The sequence below is a fragment of the Rhyacophila brunnea genome, unplaced genomic scaffold (assembly GCF_057557595.1).
Source record: "Rhyacophila brunnea isolate RB1 unplaced genomic scaffold, BYU_Rbru_1.0 scaffold_16, whole genome shotgun sequence".
NCBI classification, from domain to species: domain Eukaryota; kingdom Metazoa; phylum Arthropoda; class Insecta; order Trichoptera; family Rhyacophilidae; genus Rhyacophila; species Rhyacophila brunnea.
In genome coordinates, this window is record NW_028232816.1 from 7,369,945 (window position 1) to 7,392,249 (window position 22,305).

Sequence of the window (22,305 nt, forward strand, 5' to 3'; positions counted from 1 at the left end):
TCTTTAAATGTCGTATTTTGTGAGATATGACAGGACGTGATACTACGTGTCACGGTGCGAACATATTTCCACTAGATATTGTCGTATCTTAAGACTTAACTCATTTCTATATATTTAAATCGAAAATTTAAAAACAATATTGATATCTGTTGAAACATATTATCTAATAACATTTTAATTTAAAAATAATCTTTGGTATTAGGTATATACTTAGGTAGGTACATGATAATTTTATTTATTATTATTGAAGTATTTTTGTGTATGAAAATTTCCTGTTTCTTAGTATTTTTGTGTATACTTTAGGACTTAGGTTCACCCGCCAAAACCAAAGATTATCGAACATAGCATATTGGTGAATATTATAGCTGATGTGACAAAACTAAATAATTCTTCTCTACTTATATATTTTTCGTTTATCACGACGATGCAATGCAATGTGCAGCAAATTGACGATAACTGTGGTGTTTCTTTATTGATTCCAATTGGATCCATTTGAAATCAAGGAATCCGCAGTCTTAATTAATTTGCAGCCCAGTGTGGCTTCTTAGTCCTTAGTTCAACCCCTCACCACAAATTTTATCGTGTATAATCTCATAAAAATACAAAAAAACCGAACGGAAATACGTAAAAATACAGCAGCCATGTATCAGCTACTGCTAGGCCATGGAACGAATATGCAAGTTTCTCCGCGGAGTGATCGTGTGGAAACATAGACAAAATCTCGAATGACCTATTTTATATGAATGCTTGTAAGTGAGTTTCGTGAAAGAGGTTTTTCGCCTGCGGCTGTAACAAAGTTTATCGTAACTAAACATCAGTAGATATGCATGTCAGAAGTTTAAATGTTTTAGTACCTACTTATTGAATTTACTTACTTATACAATTGATGCGGAATAAAACTAGGGGTATTTTAATTCAGCTCAAGGGTGGCAGTGGTAATATGATAAAATAGTTAAGTCTACTCGAATTGAAAGCATACTTTTTGAAAACTGAATTAAAAAAAAATACATTTCTAAAGACGCTCTTGAATGTAAGAGTATTTTAGAACCACTGCTAAATGTGTAATTAATTTACACATAATAACTATGTTGCAATATCCATTCATAAACAGTAGCTGCATCACCTTATCATGACTACATATTATCAATTAAGATAGGCATGTATAGGTAATTATTATCAACACTAATGGGGTTATCAGGGCCTCATGCGCGATAAATGTTATTCTAAAAATTTATATTATACATTCCGACGCAACATTATATTTTATTTTTTCATAAGTCGGTGGAATACTACAAATTGATGAGTCAATATTCTCCACAAGGTACACACACTCTTGTGTAGGTAGTGAGCTTAACATCAATTATCCATAAATACTTATTATAACTAACCTAAAATCATACTAAAAAATAATCTGGAACTGATCATTAAATTAATTTCCCTCTGATTAGCGACGGACAAAACATCGAGAGCGTCGACAGCTTCAAGTACCTTGGGGTACAGAATATCACAGGAGATGGAATTTTGAAGAAAGAGCTCGCTATCCGAATGGGAATCGCTGGAACAACATTCAACTCGATGCGGAGTGTCTGGGACTCACAATTGTACTCGTTAAACTCGCCTATTCGACGCTTGCATTCTGACGGTGCTGCTTTACGGTAGCGAATCATGACACCTTACGAAGGCTCAGACCAACCGTATACTGGGCTTCAAAAACAGATGTTTGCGACGGATACTGGGTGTGCGGTGGTGTGCCTTTATGAACAACGAGGAGATAAGGAACGCACCAAGCAGCCTCTCATCACGCTGAGAGTGAAGAGAGAGGGAAGGCCGCTAAATACTATCTATCTATAGAGTGTATACGGCAGAGCTATGGGATGCTGGTTTGACCCGGAACGAAGCAAGAAGACTAGCGAGCGACATGACACTCCAACTATGGCCGAAGAATCATTTAAAAAAAACAGGGATTCGTATTAATAATATTATCAAAACACAGATAGCTGCTTAATACATATTTATAATTTCCGTTAGAGTGGTAAAATTTATGGTTTATAATAGGTACATTATTTTTTTTACGACTTTTCCGTTTTCTTGGCAATAAACTTGAAACCGGAATGCAGTATGAATAACAATTATTTACGTATTTTTTTACGACAAACATTTTAATATTTTATTCATTATCATCAATAAAAATACAGTGGTCGTTGCACGACTCCATTGGAATAGTTTATTAAAAACCATAATAATTTAATTAGGATCATAAATAATTATTAATAACGTCCCCTCTCCCCCATTTAAGCTTTAATAAATTTTGTTTTATAAAGCAAGTCATAGATATTATGGAAACAAATATATCGAATCTCCTTTCAAATGATGCTTTCTGTGGTTTCCCATATCGATTGCTTAACCTGCAAACCGACTAACTCCATTTGGGCACGTTGTTCAGGAATGAGATAAAACTTAATAATTTAACTTTCGAGCGATATTTAACAATTCCAAAAATACACATGGATATTTTTTACAAATAAGTTGCACTATGAATTAATACATTATTTTAGCTTCCATTTTATATATACAGAAAATTTATATTACGAGCGGAATTGTTCCATTTACGATATTGGAAAATTGGAATCTACAGTTAGCTGTTTTGCGTCAAGAACGATAACGCATTTATTTTATAGGTTTTCTTTCGACCATGTCCGATCCTAATAGGATCGATCATATGGGCCTCCACAGAGTAGAGGTTTGTATTCACAGATTTTGTTTTTTACGAGAAATGGATGTCAGCCACTTGCTCAACCTATTAGGTCCATACCCTGACACACACAAATTGAAAAACAATATGTGTACTTGCCAGACCGAGAATTCGAACCAGGGACCCACGGCGTTATATTATAGTCCAACGCTTAAGCCGCGCGGCCAGTTAGCTGGTTTGCAGATTAAGAATTCGATATTACCGATATAAATCGTTGTAACAAGGTTTGACGTAAGTAAATGCCATTTTGATATTTTATTAGGTTTTACGTGAAAAGTAGTGAGTCAATGTTTTTTTTTGCCATCACTTTCATTACCATTACATGATTAAGCTCCAATTATATACAAGAAAGCTTTCTTCGACACTCTTGTTCTGACATTATTTTGTAAGACATCAGAAACATGGTTATTGGATTTTTATTTTCTTGAAAACTGTTCGCACCAAATGGGACTTCGCAATTCAAGTAGGTGGGTACTGTTTATTATCGATCTGTTCACCAGGCACGTTGAAATTTCCTAATAATATGCATCGAATTCAAATCCAGTTAATTATTTGTAATAATTATGAATGAATGTAATAATACTATAAGGGTATCAAGATTTCTCAAATTTTATTTTGAGCGTATTTGCAATTGACAATTATTTTTTTTAAATTCAAATGTTTATTCGAAAGACTAAAACACATCATTAGTTTATTTATGTCTACGTTTTACGAAATGAATTTTTTGTTAAGCCTATTCCAGACCTACGTACACATGTCTATAAACAAATAAATATTAAGTATGTGTAAACTGTTCACAAATGGCTATTTTTTTGTATTTAGCCTCGGATGGAAACCATGTAGGTACAAATGTACTGACAATAATTGTTTGTGGCCACACTTGGGTGGAATTTTTCACTGTTTCATCGGAAGTAGTGACGCGTGGTCTCGTGGAATGTTGTTTCAACTAAACCGCGTATTTTTTTACGATGTGGACTGTCTAAACTATATTAAATTTAAATAACAATGTTTGCAGATGTAGTTGTTGACATGCATTGAGTTTCGAATAATTAATGATTGTGCATAGATACGGAGTCTTATTGAGTAACGTGAAATGAGTGAAACAACCCTAAGTGAATGTATGCTTAACGTGACCATACGTCCCGTTTTAAGGTAGTGTATCCCGTTGTCCCCAAACACAGCATCGGGACGCCGAAATGTCCCGTTTTCAGAAAGAGAGCAAACCACGGTAACAATTTCAAAAAAAGGCGCGAAAAATAAAAAAATCGTTACAAAACCACAGTTGCAAGTCGCAGTTAAAAGCAATGTTAATTACCAAATGAAATCTTAATAACTCCTGCCAAGAATGTCATTCTTATTAAAAAAACAAAATTAAATAATATGTAGGTACTTTGTTCTTCAGAAAAATACAAGACCACCCATTCAATAAATAACATATAATTTGCATAATGTCATCGGTTTTCACGATTATAATTTTCGTTTTCAAGTGATTCTAGTTTGACTTACTTGTCGGTAATTCATGATAATTTATAAAATAATCGTTTTCGTTAATAGTGACCAGTGGCGGAGGGTGGAGGTAGGCTGTTAAGATCCAACATAAATAGTGCACACTAAAATATCTCAGTCAAATGTATTTATTTTCATTCCACTAAGATTACAATGTGTAGATAGTGTTTGTTAGTTTTTAAAATGGTTACTGTTCGGTTATCAGGAATACAGCGGAAAACACATTTTGAAAATAGCCGATAAACTGGATTATTTGTTAGGTTAACCTAACCAAACCTAACCTAACCTAACCTAACCTAAACTAACCCAAACTAACAAATAATCCAGTATATCGGGTATTTTCAAAATGTGTTTTCCGCTGTATTCCTGATAACCGAACAGTACCTTAAAATGCAATTAAACCCTGCCTAATCCAAGCCATAATAGATAATAGTAAAAACTATTCGTTTATCTATAAAATATCTAAAAGGATATAGGGTTCAATGGCATAATTTTAGATATTTTATAGACATTAGAATATTTTTTATCGATTATGGTTTGGTTTAGTCAGGCCTTCATAAATTGTAAAAAACTAACCAACACCATCTGTAAGTATTCTTAATTCAACAAAAACAAATAAATATGATTGAAAAAGTGTACTTACATTATTTTTGCCGGGTCGCCCAAAGCATACCTAAACTACTGTGATTTGGTTTAGGCAGGATTTAATAATTGAATTTCAAAAACTAACCAGCACGATTTACAAATTGTATTTTTAGTTCAATGAAAACAAATAAGTATCACTGACAAAGTTTAGTGTGCACCATTTATGTCGAATCTTAACAGCCTACCTCCACCCTTCGCCACCGATAATGACATACTTATTAAGTTACTGATGTTGACAGCTGTTAAAAGATATATATTAGTGTAATAAAACAATCTTTTAAGCTGTATGAATATATTGTATATTGTCGGGAATATACATATCAGTGTAGACTAGACTTTATCAAGATGGTGAAGTCTTATTAAAAATGCTTAATTATTAAAAGTAGTTTCACAGTTCATTTGAAAACGACAAGAATAAAATGTTGCGACAGCCTCTGTCAACTGCTGTGTGATAGAACCGGTTAATTATTATTACAATCGAAATTAAGTAACATTTTACTATGATATTACGATAAAAGTTATCGGCAAATTGTCAAATAGGGCATTGATTAACATTTCTAGACAGGTCTAATAACATAATAGGTTTTGTAACAATAGTTTGTCAGATAATCTAGTTTCACAGCAATATCAACGCAAAAAACGTAAGTAATAAATTTGTATGAAAATTTTATTAATTTATATTTTCTTTATCTATGATCTATATTTTTTTATGTTCAATATTCTGAATTTGTAAAATGTGTCACAGTTTTACATAATTTTTTTAAAAATTTAAATACTTTAAGATGCCACGAGACTCAATGAACTCAGTTTAAAAAAAGTCGAGTAGTAGTAGCAGCAGTGAAACAATCAGAAGAATGCTACGTCACCGGAATTGAGCCCCCGAGCTCCTGGAGACAAAGCCAGTGCGTTACGCATTGGACGGAGAGGGACAATTTAGTCAACACTGATACAATAAGCGAATGAACTTCCTCATCTATGACGATGGCGTATTTAAGATTTGTTTATCGTACCATATTTTATTATATTCTAAATGTATCTCAATCTTTATTTATTTTATTCTGAGATCATAATCTGACCTTCAATGAGTAAAAACATTTATGTTTGCATAGAAAATTTAAATTTTCTATTTTCTTAGTTACATAATATTAAAAGTAGTCATCATTTAATTTTTACAAATTTAAATTTCCGATTTGCTAAATAACTATTCTAGTTAAATCGTATTCTTGGCAAAAATAAAAATATGGTGACCACGTGTAAATTCTGTTAATTTTAAATAACTATATCAAAATCTTTCATTGAAATCTTGCTTTGCGGCTCAGTTTATCAAGTCAATAGTTACCAGTAGTAGTTGTAAGGTTACACTACTTTCATCAAAGATAGTAAAATTTATATTTATTACCAAGTATTCATATAATATTGATTATAATTGGTAATATATAAAAATGCCCCAGTTATGAGCATTGCCTACAACAAAATATTCTAATTTATAGCATGGCAGAAACTTACTTTCTGCTTTTATTGGGGTTCATATCGAAATTGAAACATTGCAACAATTTTTGGCTTTTTCCATTTATTTGACAATTGAAATCGTACAATTTGTTTAATAAACTTAGCATGAGAATTACAACGTAGCTGTTGATAAAATAACAAACATAGATAGATAGGTAATCATAAATGTAGAAATTTCTGTGAGATTTTATAATTAGTAATTTACAATTTGAATGAATTCACAATACATTTTTAATAAATTATCTTTTTTTTAATAAGTCTAATTTATTGAGGTTTGCGCCATTATTTTATGGTGAAATAATATGAAGTTTTCTTCCTGATGTAAAATTGATTTAATTACTTTATTGGTATATTTTATAAACGAAATTTATTATTAAGCAAGTGAGACACACAGGATTCGAGTGACTTTTCGGATGGCAAACATCTCATGAATTATTTAAAACACGAATCTTTGGAAAGAGACTTCTTTTTTCCGTGAAATGTAAATAAATATTTTTTGAAATTTCATTGACTTATCAATTATTTTTTTGAAGTTATACTTCTTTAGGCGCGTTTGGAAAATCAGAGCAGTGTATTTTTGGCGTGTAACATGTAACACATCATTTATTTTTCACACGAAAAAAAACGCACTCGATTGGATTCGAACCACCGATTGTTCGGTTATCAGCCGAACGCACTACCTTTACGCCACAGTATGATACTGCAATCGTGACGATTATACAGTATAATATTATAGTTTAGAATTGTTCCGTTGCCAAGGCAGCGAATCTATTATTGTCGGCCATTTGAAATTCCTTACGTAAACAAACTATTAAACGTCATAGTGGCAGTTGTTACTTTAAAAATAAAAACAACGATAAATAATTATATAATTTAGTAATATTAGTTAAAGTGTATGGAAATAAATCAACGGCGTTCCAATAAGCGGTCCTTTTTCTTGAGTGTAATTTAACAAGATAATTAAGAGCTGGTCAAAGAATCTAGTTTATCACAAGTTTTGTTACGCCAAAGAAGTATATCTTCTAACGCGCGTACATAAGTACACACACCGATTTTTTTCTTATTTAGGTCAACCAACAGGACCAGGGAACTCAGAAATAATGGGAACTGAAATACATAACGGGTAACCGACTCGAGTAACGAAGAATCCGGGTTAAACTTACTCACGTGTCAAGAATAGGTTTTACGTCGAACACTGAAAACTGCTCTCGGTTTATGCATTTACGCTCATTTAATGTTGGTGTATTACAAACACTATTGCACGTGCATTATGCGTACTTCATTTTGGTAGCACACTCACACATTCAAAACCCGGCATCAACATGTGGCGTATTGAATATAACCTTACGGTATTCTATTTATTATCAGTGTTCTGTGAACAGGACCCATCACAGGGAATAAAAAATAAAAGAATATGTAATGAATGGTTCCAATAACATTCGGATATAAAACTATAATAAATCAAATTAAATCAAATATTAAATACGGTTGTTTATAAAGAATATATTGTAGAGTTATTGAAAATGATTAAAAAAGAAAAAAAAACAAATAAATACTGATCTTGAGACTTGAGAGAATAAAACATCTTATTAATATGTTAATAGACACTGTTAGCTATAATATATTATCTGAAATAAAATAATCAAATACTGCATAATGCTTTAATACTGTAGATCCTAATAATATAGACTGTAGAGTGTAGATTATAGATTATGCGGTTGCTCTAAGATTAGAAAAATACACGATTTAAAAAAATCAAAACAATAATGATCATTTATTATCATCCAGGGCACATAGAATTAATGAGAACTGAAATACCTAACCGGTGTGGAGTAACTGACAACCGATTTCGAGTATGGAAGAATATGGGATAAACTGTTAAGTTCATGCATGTTAACGCGCGTGTTTGAACATGCACCTAACCGATTTTTTAAAACTTTTATTATAAACGGTACATGTTCAAACACGCGCGTTAACATGGTCTTACTCCCTACTTCATTTATCGTTTGTCAATTATTTATAGCTACGGCCGTTTGTTGTAGCTTAGCCACTGGGAAATGCCAATAGAAATGGCGTATTTCAAAAAAATACTACCTTATTCTTAGGTCAATAATTATTATAAAACAAGCAATATTCGTAGAATGTTTATCACATTTGAATGGTCAAAGACATAGCTTATAATCAGTATCTTTAAAAGTATCTTTAAATGTGTGAATCTTGCCCATTTTTGAATAATAAAATGCCTAATTCTTGTCAAATTTGAGATCACAGAGATTATCAATATAATTTTTTTTTGTAAATATTTCACTATAATAATGTCGACATAAATTTTACTAATGGTTTTAGAAATGCTTTAGAAAATTAATAAATATAAAAAATCTTAACACCACTTCACATGGACGTACTGAAATATGACTACATTCTAAAACATTAGAGCGAGAGGTTTTAAAGAATACTATTTTATGTAATAAAAATACTTTATGCAGTCATCAAATGTTAGTAAAGGATAATAAGGCTTCAAAATGATGTAAATATATTGATATAAATAGATGTAGATTCTACAACGTTTAAGGAATGTCCAGGATCATGCTTTGAAAATAGCATAAAAGCTCCATTTTGACGTACGCTGAGCATGTACCCCCTTAACACGTGTTAAGAATACGCTTGTATTTCGTTCCGACAACTACTCTCGGTTTATGCACTAACGTTCATTCAATATTAGTGTATTTGAACGTTTGCAACACACACTATTGTACGTCTACATTCTACAATGTGTGTTTTATTTTCGTATGACATTCACTCATTCAAAACCGTGCTTAAAAATGTAGTGTATTGGGGTATAACCTATCGGAATGCTATTTATTAATCTGTTTTGTGATTTTCATCTAAATTATTTTAATTGAGGTTTTACTATAAATCACGATTGTATTAATGGTCACAGAAATCAAGTGCATATAGCTAAGCACAGTGACGTCCCGTGGGGGTAGGCAGATTGAGCGTCGCTTGGGGGCGGCAGTTACTCGAAGGGCGGAAAATCGAGTAGAATCATTAGATATATATAGGAATTGGTACCTAAACTTAGTAATAGCGCAAATATCATTCCATTAAAAAAAATCAGCTCACTGGTTAGAAACAAAATGTATTAATTAACATAAAAGGTTTAACAGGACTGTGATTTTTTTGTCGGGTTCGCGATATCTAGTTTACTTCCTTGGACGTCACGTCCTTGATGACCAGCAATAACACGTGCAGATTTGCGAATTATAATTTAATTATATGTAGGTATATACATACTTATCTAATTAATTTATCCAAATATTTTTGCCAGTGATTCGCGAGTTTTGAAAGTTGTCAGGTGTATTTTTAAGGTGTATTGAAACCGTGGACTCGCAACTACGACTATTGAAGTAGAGATGGCATTTTATATATATATTATATGTACTTATAGAGATTTTTTTGGTAAGTATATATTTTGTTAGTAATGTATCCATACAACACATTTCTTAGATATTGGAATCATGAAAGGACGATAAAAAAAAATACTGTATAAAATGGGGTGGTATTTTGGCGCTGCCTAGGGGCGGCATTTTGTCTAGGGACGTCGCTGGCTAAGCAGTATCTTCGCTCTAGTCTTATTTTTTACTCGATGGATGAGACGAAGACTGAAAAATAAACATAATATTATTATGGCAGTATTGATGGTGTGTAATACACATATTAATACATGATAATCGTAAAACTACCTATAAAACAACATAAATTAAAAACGAGTTTTAATAACCATTATTAATTATACGATTATGGCATTTGGGTAAAAGTCGTCAGTAAAATTAAGTTATTCAAAATCGTACAAAATTCACGCTAATCATAAACTGACCGGTTATTTTAACCAATCTTAATTTACTAAATAAAAAATGTAGTGAATAACGTTTTATATTATAGACATATTGTGTGTAATTAATTTTTTTTATTTTAATTTCTGTACATTCTTTCGAAGTTCTATAAACACCGCACTACCTGTCTAATAAAAAAATTAAAATTTGAAACTCACAATAGTCAACAAAATATATAATAGTGTTGAAATTTGTTTTTTTTTATTTCTCTTTTTTCAAACTTTTTTTGCTTCAAGTTGAAATGATAAAACCATGACCTGAATAATAGAAAAGAATTCTTTAATTTATTACACAATCATAATACGAAGAATTCGTTACATACCAGTACAATATTCACCCTAAAGAAAAAATATTTATCTGGCCTCGGCGCGCGGGATAAGTAAAAATTAATAATTACCAGAGTGGCTAATGGCTATAATGCTTCGACAGCTATTCCAACGTCTTAAGCTTATAATGTGTAATGTCCACAATATGTTAAAAATAAATAAATTGAAAAAAATTGAATTCCAGTTTTCAAGACAGCCTGAAAACACGGATGATTAACAGTAGATATACGGGTTTAACCCCGTTAGGCGACGTATTTTTTTCAAATGTGATTTTTCTAGTAGTTTTAATATATCTGAGGTGCTTTCAAACTATGTATGTTCAATATATGGAATGTTACATTCTCAAATCTTGTGAACGATACTTTCGTGTTTTTTTTAATTGTCTGCAGGGCTCGAAATGAACCGGAATCCGGTTAATAAAATCCTCAAGATTATCGCGGTGTCTCGTGGAAATATTAAATTGACCGCCTGGGATGCCATACAATAAAAATTCGAACACATTCATTTTTATAAAATACACATACAATTACATAAACGTGACGCTAAAAAACAAACGTAGCCATCTCCATCACAAGTGAAACTGAGTAAATCAACTTTTTTGTTTTTGTGGTTAATTTGAACCCGTAAGTTAATAATTTCCTAATTTATGATTATATTTTATTTAAAAGATACGATTTAAACAATGATCAATAATCGCGAATCTTTAACAAACAAGATATTTACGATTTTATGTTGGAGATGGCTATGTTTGTTTTGTATCATCTGGATTTGACCAGGTTTGAAATAAATACTATTGGAGATGGACAGTTTTGTTTTGTATTCGATTGGTTTGTTTAGTATTCTAACAAATAGGGTTGTGTTAAAATGGGTGCCGGACGAAATCCCGAATGCTGAAATCCCGAATGCCGACATCCCGAAAGCCGAAATCCCGAAAGCCAAAATCCCGAATGGCCGGAATCCCGAAGGCCGAAATCCCGAAAAATAAAATATAAACAGTATTAATTTTCAACCAGCGGTTCCCCAATAGGCGGCGCTTTTTCTTGGGTGTGTAATTTAACAAGATAATTAAAATAGTTATATAAAAACTGTTATTAATTATGGAATGAAGCAACAAAATAATTTTCAACCAGCGGCACCCCAAAAGGCGGCGCTTTTTCTCGATTGTATAATTTATCTAGATAATTAAAATAGTAGTATTAAAAACTATTATTAATTATGGAATGAAGCAAAAAAATAATTTTCAACCAGCGGTACCCCAATAGGCGGCGCTTTTTCTTAAATGTGTAATTTAACAAGATAATTAAAATAGTTATAAAAAAACTATTCATGATTATGGAATCAAGCAACAAAATAATTTTCAACTAGCGGCACCCCAAAAGGGGACGCTTTTTCTCGATTGTATAATTTAACAAGATAATCAAAATAGTTATATAAAAACTATTATTAATTATGAAATAATGCAAAAAAATAATTTTCAACTAGCGGTACCCCAATAGGCGGCGCTTTTTCTTGAATGTGTAATTTAACAAGATAATTAAAATAGTTATAAAAAAACTATTCATGATTATGGAATCAAGCAACAAAATAATTTTCAACCAGTGGCACCCCAAAAGGGGACGCTTTTTCTCGATTGTATAATTTAACAAGATAATCAAAATAGTTATATAAAAACTATTATTAATTATGAAATAATGCAAAAAAATAATTTTCAACCAGCGGTACCCCAATAGGCGGCTCTTTTTCTAGAGTGTGTAATTAAACAAGATAATTATTTTCTTACTTCATTCCATAATTAATAATTGTTCTTATATAACTATTTTAATTATCTTGTTTAATTATACAATCGAGGAAAAGCGCCGCCTATTGGGGTGCAGCTGGTTGAAAATTATTTTGTTGCTTCATTTCATAATTAATAACCGTTTTTATATAACTATTTTAATTATCTTGTTAAATTACTTACTCAAGAAAAAGCGCCGCCTATTGGGGTACCGCTGGTTGAAAATTATTTTCTTGCTTCATTTCATAATTAATAATAGTTTTAAATACTACTATTTTAATTATCTAGTTAAAATATACAATCGAGAAAAAGCGCCGCCTTTTGGGGTGCCGCTGGTTGAAAATTATTTTGTTGCTTTATTCCATAATTAATAATAGTTTTAAATACTACTATTTTAATTATCTAGTTAAAATATACAATCGAGAAAAAGCGCCGCCTTTTGGGGTGCCGCTGGTTGAAAATTATTTTGTTGCATCATTCCATAATTAATAATAGTTTTTATATAACTATTCTAATTATCTTGTTAAATTACACACTCTAGAAAACGCGCCGCCTATTGGGGTGCCGCTGGTTGAAAATTATTTTCTTGCTTCATTTTATAATTAATAATAGTTTTTATATAACTATTTTAATTATCTTGTTAAATTATACAATCGAGGAAAAGCGCCGCCTATTGGGGTGCCGTTGGTTGAAAATTATTACTGTTTAAGTATATTTTTTTATTTTTCGGGATTTCGGCCTTCGGGATTTCGTCCGGCACCCGAAAAAAACAACAATATAAATGTATAACTTATTTCATATTTACAACTAACACTTAATAATTTGAAAATTATAATTGGGTTTATGAATTTATTTTGAGTTTTATGATATTAGAATTAAATAGGTAACTAAGCAAACATAACAATATTTTTGAATAAAAATATATATAAAAATATAGATGACTGAACCAGTTTACACGATATTATGCAGCTTTAAAACTGAACTTAAAATATGAACAGCCAAGGCACAGCCCTGAGGTTCTAAGATGCTAACTGTCGTAAAACGTTTGAAAATCAAAATTTAGGTACTTACCGTTTTTCAGTCTTCTTTGAACGTTTAATGGTATAATTTGATCTGCTAAACTTTCGTGCATTCTCTGGAGACACTATTTCAAACTTTATTTGGATTATTTTCCATTCTTTGACAATTATTTCGCTTAAAAACTTGAAGAGCACATCTTATATACAGAGAAAACTTTTTGCTGATGGGAGCCATATTGATAAAATGCCACGACATGATTGGCCATTCTGAAAAAGTGCTACGTCGTGATTGGCTAAGACGAATGTGACCACGTTTGATATAAAAAGTCAATGGAGAAGACTAAGTTTGAAAAAAATCACAACTTTTATTTTGATTTTTTAAGCAGAAAATAAGGAGATAGACATGTCTGAAGTGAATATTATTATATAAAACAACACAAGCAGTCATACCAACCAAAAATCTCAAAAAAGTCAGTGACTGGAGATGGCCACGTTTGTTTTTTAACGTCACAAACTATGTTAATATTTACCTAAAATTATCGAGCGCTTCGTTTCGTGAATTTTTCCATTTCAAGCGCTGATTGTTTGATTTACTTAGATACTTTTTTTTTTAAATCGTAAAGGATAATGTTCACACTTTTGACTTATAACCACGTTTTTATTAGCTCGTATTCTTGTTTTTTTATTTATTTATTTATAAAAAATATTACGGCATTACAGCTATTGGCCAATGCGCCATAATACATAATAAATACAAATGTATAAAAATATCTTAATTACAAATAACAATAAAAAGACAGCATGTGTAAATATTAATGAACAAACATTATATAGTTAATAAAAAACAAATCAACATTTATGGTGCCATCAAATAAGCTAATTGCACGATACACAGCATCATGAAACATAACATCTGTCCTGCGACGAGGTATCTTGAAGACCGTGGAGCTACGAGTGATATTGGTGGGAACATGAAAATTAATATTTGCCTGTATATACGGATTGTAAATGAATCCACGAAGAAGTAAAAAGAAATGCTTTAAAAGAACAATCACTCTTCAGGTAGACAGGGATTGCATTGATAGCATACCCAGAAGAAAACGAGTCGGGAAATTCATTTTCCAGTAAATTTTTTTTCTTGTTTGTCCAACATTTGTATTGTACGATTGAATATTTTTAACTAACTTCCTGACTAGCTAGACATTTGAAACTTTTAGTATATATCAGAACACGACGAGAATGCATTATTTTAATACTTTTAGCCATCTTCAAGCAGAATTGATTTCATTTTCAGTTAATTCTGTTTTGTATGGAAAGTTATTTCGGAAAAAAATCGTAAAAAGTAAAACACTATTATTGGTTACATTATTAATATCTACGTGCGTTACTATGTCGAAATGACGTTTCAGTATTCTATATTTATTCAGTAATTCTATCAAGTACAAAAAAAAGATTATTTATTAATACATAGAATTGTCAAGTTTATATGATTCAACAGAAAATTTAAAAACGTGGTATATAAAAAGCTCTTTTTATCTTGTAATTATTTATATTATTAAGTGCCTGTTTACAGACATATTTTCAATCTAGCATGTTTACTCTGTTGCCAAATTGCTTATTTATTATAAATATAAATCAAAATAGCTTAATGTCCATAAATAAAGTATTTTATTAATGAAAAAGGCGAATATAGTAAAAAAATAAATAATAAAATACCTTCAAACGATGCGTGTGGTTGTCGATATGATTGTAAAGATGCCTCCAAGATGAATGAATAATTTGCACAAAATCAACACGACACAAACCCGAAACACAACATTATTATTTCACTTTCTCTGTATACCATATCCGCACTACATGTCATTTATTATTTTGCAATGAATAAATACTATTCAGTTGTCATAAATTCTGCCATTTGTTAACTATTAAAAATAATATATTTTTACTTAGATATTATTAAAATAATTCACTTTATTATTCATTACGGTTGTAGCTGTTTAAAGGTATTGCACTCGAATATTAATTAGTAATAATATTAAAAGCCTCTATTTATTGACATTTCCGCGTCTTTGGCTTGGGTGTTACGTGATGGTGATTTATTTGTCACTTCGTCAGATGATGCAGCTGTCAGTGGCTGTAAAGATAATAAAAAAAACATATTATTATTTAATATTCAAATAGGTATATTATCGTTCTATAGATACTTTTGAATCCTTATTAATAAAGAAATAAAAAAATTAATAGATTTGAATTTAAATTCTAATGGATTTAAGTTTTAAATGTTCCCAGAATGGACGATTTTACACATCTTGAGTGTAGTATTTTTATCTAGGGGTGGCAGGTTATATGAAAGTATGGTGAAGCAGGCTGGTATGGTGGAAAAGTATGGTGAGGCAGGCTGGTTATCAAGTTGCAGCAAAATTTCTACGTTAACATTACATTATAATATGGGTACGTTATGATGGCCAAAGTAAATCCTCCGTGATGCCCTGAATATTTTTTATCGCGTCGCCATTTCTCGTAAGTTGTCGGCTATTGTTGGCCTGCTTCATTCAGTTGTATGAGAAAGCCGATTTCTTGCCCCTCTTTTCATTTAATATCTCTATGATTTTTATTGTTTATAATAATTATTTATGATCTATTAGAATTGATGATTTATTATACGCTTATCGAGTGTATTGTTATTGATAGGGTATGTGGTTTTTTACAAGCACTTCAACTATTCATAATTTGTTTGGTATATATATTTTTTATTGGATCCTTGACTTAATAGGTAGGTGATAAGTTTTTAGCTACTTTATTGTATTAATTTATTATATAAGTTAAAGTTAATAGTGCCTTTTGGTGAGTATACACAACACCTGAGGTTGCCGAAAGGCGAAACCCGGGTCGCATAAAACGACTCAAATGGAATAAGTACAAAACTTAAATCCATTAGAATTAATATCAATAAAGAAATAAAACGTATTAATACAAATCTTTTAAAAGGATTCATGCTTTATGATAATATAATATAAAATAGGTTTTTCACTTGGTATTCACCACAAACAAATATCTATTGTTTTTTTCAAAACGTATTTCTGTCACTCAGTGATCTTTTTAAAAGTCGAAATATGTTTCGTAAAAACAATATTAATTACATTGTGTCCGTGGCGAAGGGTGGAGGTAGGCTGTTGGAATGCGACATAAATAGTGCACACTAAACTTTGCTAGTCTAACTTATTTGTTTTCATTGAACTAAGATTACAATGTGTAGTATTGTGTGCTTGTCCTGGCCCTGCCTAATCCAAGCCATAGTGGATAATAGTAAAAAAAATATATTCGTCTACTTATATATAAAATATTTTTTATCGATTATGGTTGGGTTTAGGCAGGGTTTAATGAATTCAAAAAAACTAACCAACACCATAATATAAAATTATGTATTCTTAATTCAATTCATCGAAAACAAATAAATATGACTGCAAAAGTGAGCAATATTTTTGTCTAATCGTCCATAGCATACGTAAACTATTATGATTTGTTTTAGGCAGGGCTTAATAATTGATTTTTTTTAAACTAACCAGCACTATCTGCAAATTGAACAAATAAGTATGATTGACAAAGTTTAGTGTGCACTATTTATGCCGAATCTTAACACTATAAGATATTTTCTTCTTCTTTTCTTTCGACCATGTCCGATCTTAATAAGATAATATGGGCCTCCACATAGTAGAGGTTTGTATTAACATTTTTTTTTACGAGAAATGAAAATATATATTGATGTTACTACTAAACTTATATACATAATAATTACAAGATAAAAAGAACTTTTTATTTACCACGTTTTTAAATTTTCTGTTGAATCATATAAACTTGACAATTCTATGTATTAATAAATACTTTTTTTTTGTACTTGATAGAAATACTGAATACATATGGAATACTGAAATGTCATTTTCACATTTCATATTGATTTCCATAGTAACGCACGTATATATTATTGATTTAGTTGCTAGGACCCCCTTAGCAACCAATAATAGTGTTTTACTTTTAACGATTTTTTTCCGAAACATACAAAACAGAATTAACTGAATATGAATTCAATTCTGCTTAAAGATGGCCAAAAGTATTTAAAGATTGCATTGTCATCGTGTTCTGATATATATTCTAAAAGTTTCAAATGCCTAGGTAGTCGGGAAGTTAGTTAAAATCTTCAATCGTCCAATACAAATCTTGTAAAAACAAGAAAAAATCTGTATCGATCAAACAAGAATATGAGCTAATAAAAACGTAGTAAAATACAATAAATTGTGATGATTTTATAAAAAAATATCGGCGTCTATTGGAATTATTAGGGCGCCGCAACGCACAGTTTGAAAAACTATTATACAACTTAATTGCGTTAGTACATTCGTGGCCTAGACGGGCAATAGAGGGGAAAAATCTTATGTAACATGTCACATGACACGTCGCAATAATACGTTTTTTCGTGCCATTGTTTTATTAATTTAAAAAAATATATTAATTCATTGTACCTTCTACTATTTTATCGATTTTTCTTTTTTTTAAATCTCCGGCCAGATAACAAAAAAATAGAACAATGGAAAACGCTCATGAACCTAGGATAGTACGTTTATAAATTACCTTTTTATTTTGCAAATTCACCGGTTAATTTGATTGTCGCTTACATGTGCGGCATTTTGCATATTGTCACATTAAAAATAAAAACAAAACAATCCGTTTTCGAGTCTAAAATAATATATTCAATTAGATTCAGTCTTGTATGCAAAATCGCTTACGCTTCACTGAATAAAATAATGTTAAGTCATATGCCAGCGATGGTGAACCGTGAACCTCAATTCACATGCACAAATTTTATCATTTTAAAATACCGTTGTCAAAATAAGTACTGTAGTATAAACTGTCCAAACAAATAATAATTCTTCTATACTTGAATTTTTTGCCACAACAAACCCATGCTATGAAAAATTAAAAAACGTTCATAAAATTGTTAATATACCACAAAAAGATAATCGGATTAAGATGACCAAATAAGAATTTATGGGTCACTCTGTTACGACTGTATATATTATACTAATCATATTGTAAAATATCTATATGTTGTGAAAAATGATTTCACGTTCAAAAAGTTTCCTAATTGACTGGGCAAAATCCCCAATCTAAGGGTATTATAATGGTTTTGTTCGTTCGTTTAGCTTTTTTTGAAATAATGTTTATTGTTTTACTCATATTGGGATCAAGTCTTTCACTCAAGTCATTAAACATCGAAATCTATTCATTATTTATAATTTCAAGTAAGTATAATATAGAATTATAAATATAAATAATTATAATATTTTAATAAACCGTTTCTTTTATTCAACGAATAAGACACAATCAGGGAACTCAGAAATAATGGGAACGAGTAAGGCGATAGCAGGTAACTGACTCGAGTAAGGAAGAATTTGGATTAAACTTACACACGTGTCAAGAGTACGTTTTACGTAGAATACTGAAAACAGCTCTCGGCTTATGCATTTACGCTCATTTAATGTTGGTGTATTACACACACTATTGCACGTGCATAATGCGTGCTTCATTTTCGTAGGACACTCACACATTCAAAACCCTGCATCAATATGCGGCGTATTGAATATAGCCTATCGGTATTCTCTTTATTATCTGTTCTGTGGACACAATATTTCAGAATATAACAATCTATGTATTGAACAATACATACCTAATTTGAACACGACACCCAATGAGACTTGGACCTATAACCGCTGGATACGAGCCAGTGTTCCAGCCACAAGTTCGTATTTTTTTACAATTTTATGACTCTTATTGGTCATTGTTATCAGCGTTGCCAATTTAGTGTTTTTCTTGTCAGATCTAGCATTTTTCGATAGGCATATAGCTTGCAAAAAACGCATCTGGTTTGCGGCGTTTTTACTAGCGTTTTTTATGCCTCCAACCAATGACATTATTAATGGACAACGCACTCAATACAGTAGCTAGCAAGTAAATTCGCGCATAGCGACATTCGCACATGTATAGATAGACGTCACGCAATTTCCATTATGCGATATCACGCATCGGGAATATATAGCAATATCACCTTTATTGTAATGGCGTTAGAACAGTGTTTCTTGTGTCAATGTTCATTTGAGCGAACCCGTTCGAACCGAACCATTCGGCAGACCCGACAAAAAACATCGGGAATTTATAGCAATATCACCTTTATTGTAATGGCGTTAGAACAGATTATGCCATTCGGCAGACGCGACAAAAAAGTGAGTGTCATTTTTTTCCAGATGCTTCGTCCATATTAATGTCATTGCCTCCAACAGCTTCAATTGTGTTGAAAAAACGCTAGATATTTAGTGTATTTATTTTTATGCGCATCATATTGGATACTTATTGCAGGTACCTATTTTAGTGAGAAATAAAACACAATGAAACAATTTCATGCATTATTTAATGTTTTTGTATATTATTCAGAATCTCCGCGTATATAAAATAGTAATTTAACAATTATTATTCATCTAATTGGTATGTTCTTTAATTATCTATGTTTGTCCTACAAGAAAGAAGCTCTCGTCTTCAAACATGAAACGATGCTTGAACGCTGTAGACACAATATATTATATTACTCTGCAGTAATATATTCCCAGCGAAACCATTTCCAGCAAATAATCTTAGCTAAATCAGCAAGTTATTTGGCGACATTAAATACGGTATATTATTACATATCACAGCACATTATAAATCATTACGGTGTATTAGCTGAATAATCATTTTTATAGTATCATATTTTCGAACAACTGTAATAACAAATAATATTTCATTTCGCTACTCAATTTAAAACGCTGACTCTATATTTAGTTCAATATGATTATGTAACAGAATTTAATGTTAATGTATTACTTTTTAGTGTATAAATAACGAAGAATAATTTATCTAGATGTCACTCGAATTCAAGTACTTAGCTAGTAACTATCATGTATAATATACTATTGTACCGATACGCTGCTAATAAATCTCACCCTGCTACATCGTAGACTTCGTTATCATCATCCTCAACCTACACATCGAACACCACACTAGTGACCCAACATATTATTGTAGTAATATTTTGCCGTGGATTTTGAAAGATATTTCTGTTAAAATGTGTGGTATTTACGCGTATCGATATGTTATCTATTTTTGCACCTTTTTTTTCGAACCGCAAAAGCAAAGGTATTGACTTCTTCTTGGTAGAATAAATAAATTTACTTGCAATAAGTATTATTTTTACAAAATCTAGCGGTTTTTCCTGCCAAATAGCTTGTTTTCATATCCCGTCTGGCATGTTTTTGTCAACGACAGGCTGGCAACACTGATTGTTAATTTATAAGTACCGTAGTGAGTAAATAGGTTATAACCAGGGAACTCAGAAATATTATCTGTTCTGTGGTTATAACAGTATCCTTTTTGCGTGGCGGAACGCTTGAAGCACTTTATAATATCTCGGGGAAACCCTACATGTCTGACGTCACATAAGTATTAAGGTAACACAATGTATTACAATGGGGTAAATTGCAAAATATACGTGTACAATAATAACTAAGTAGTTAATATTATCATTCCTGCGTCGCTGTCTCAACCGGATATTGCAATGATAATCTTTGAAATCCTGATACTATTCTACTATACAATATTGACTAACCGTTTGCACCGCACGCGAAAAAATGGTTTACACTACTGAATCTACATTGTGTGTTATTCACTATTATTTCATTACATTACCGCGTCCTTGAATTAGGTATTGCAATACCGGTATTTCAAAAGTATCCAAGTATTTTTCGATACCGAAATACCGGTTTTAATAATCAGACAATACCGATATATTCGGTATTGACAGTGGAAACAAACAGTGTTAATTAAGAGAAAATGCTTAAAAGGACTGTATTTTTTATCAGGTTACGCGATGTCTGGTTTACTTCCGTGGCCCTATGACACATGCTGTACAATATTAATATTTTATAGGGATTTACATATCTATAATATATTTGTTGATTATTCTGTTTTTTTCAATTATTTTACGAATACCGGTAGGTATTTTTTTTTGACAGTTTTCGATCCTAATAAGATCATATGGGCCTCCACAGAGTGGATGTTTGTATTTACAGATTTTGTTTTTACGAGAAATGGATGTCAGCCACTTGCTCAACTTATTAGGTCCATAACCTGACTCAAACACAAATCGAAAAAATATTATGTGTATTTGCTTGACCCAAGATTCGAACCTGGAACCCACGACGCTATGGCCGACGCTTACGCCGCGTGGCCATCGTGGATGTATAAATTATTTATTAATACCGGTATTCAACAGGAAATACCGAATGAAAATATCGGTATTGGTATTTTCATTCGGTATTGCAATCCCTACTTGGAATGTATCGTTCCTAAGCATCGCATGACCTGCCTATGGTATATAACCTTTCTAGCAGTGATTTCCTGCTAGGTAAATAATACTTCTTACCTAAGACACTTGAAAAAAATATAAGTAGTAAATATAAAAGAATGACCAAAAACGTTTTAAGTTGTACTTTTTTAGCAATCTTTTAGAATTGTCACGGGTCAGGAATCACTGGCATAGAACAAGCAACCGCACTTGAGACGGGTTGCAACTAGAAATATAACACAGAACCTTCTGCACGTTAGTAAATACAAGAGTTGTACAGAACAAGCGAAAGTTTAATTAAAATTATATATCCTTCTAATCCTGTAAAATATATGTTGGTTAGCAGAAAAAAATCTAGATTTTATTAAAATTATTGGTTGAAGAAGAATTTATTATTTCGCAACTTACCTAACCGACTTTTTTTTAAACAGTACACGTTCAAACACGCGC

General features: G+C 31.3%; 1 protein-coding gene across 1 annotated transcript in view; it reads right to left on the bottom strand.

Moving 5' to 3' along the window:
* LOC147074283 (uncharacterized) overlaps nt 1-22,305 on the bottom strand; it is a 144,295-nt gene that overhangs the window by 117,758 nt on the left and 4,232 nt on the right. Inside the window, exon 2 of the mRNA XM_085943555.1 lies at nt 15,144-15,561. The gene's annotated coding sequence lies outside the window, so the exon portion shown is untranslated. The remainder of the gene's footprint in view (nt 1-15,143; nt 15,562-22,305) is intronic.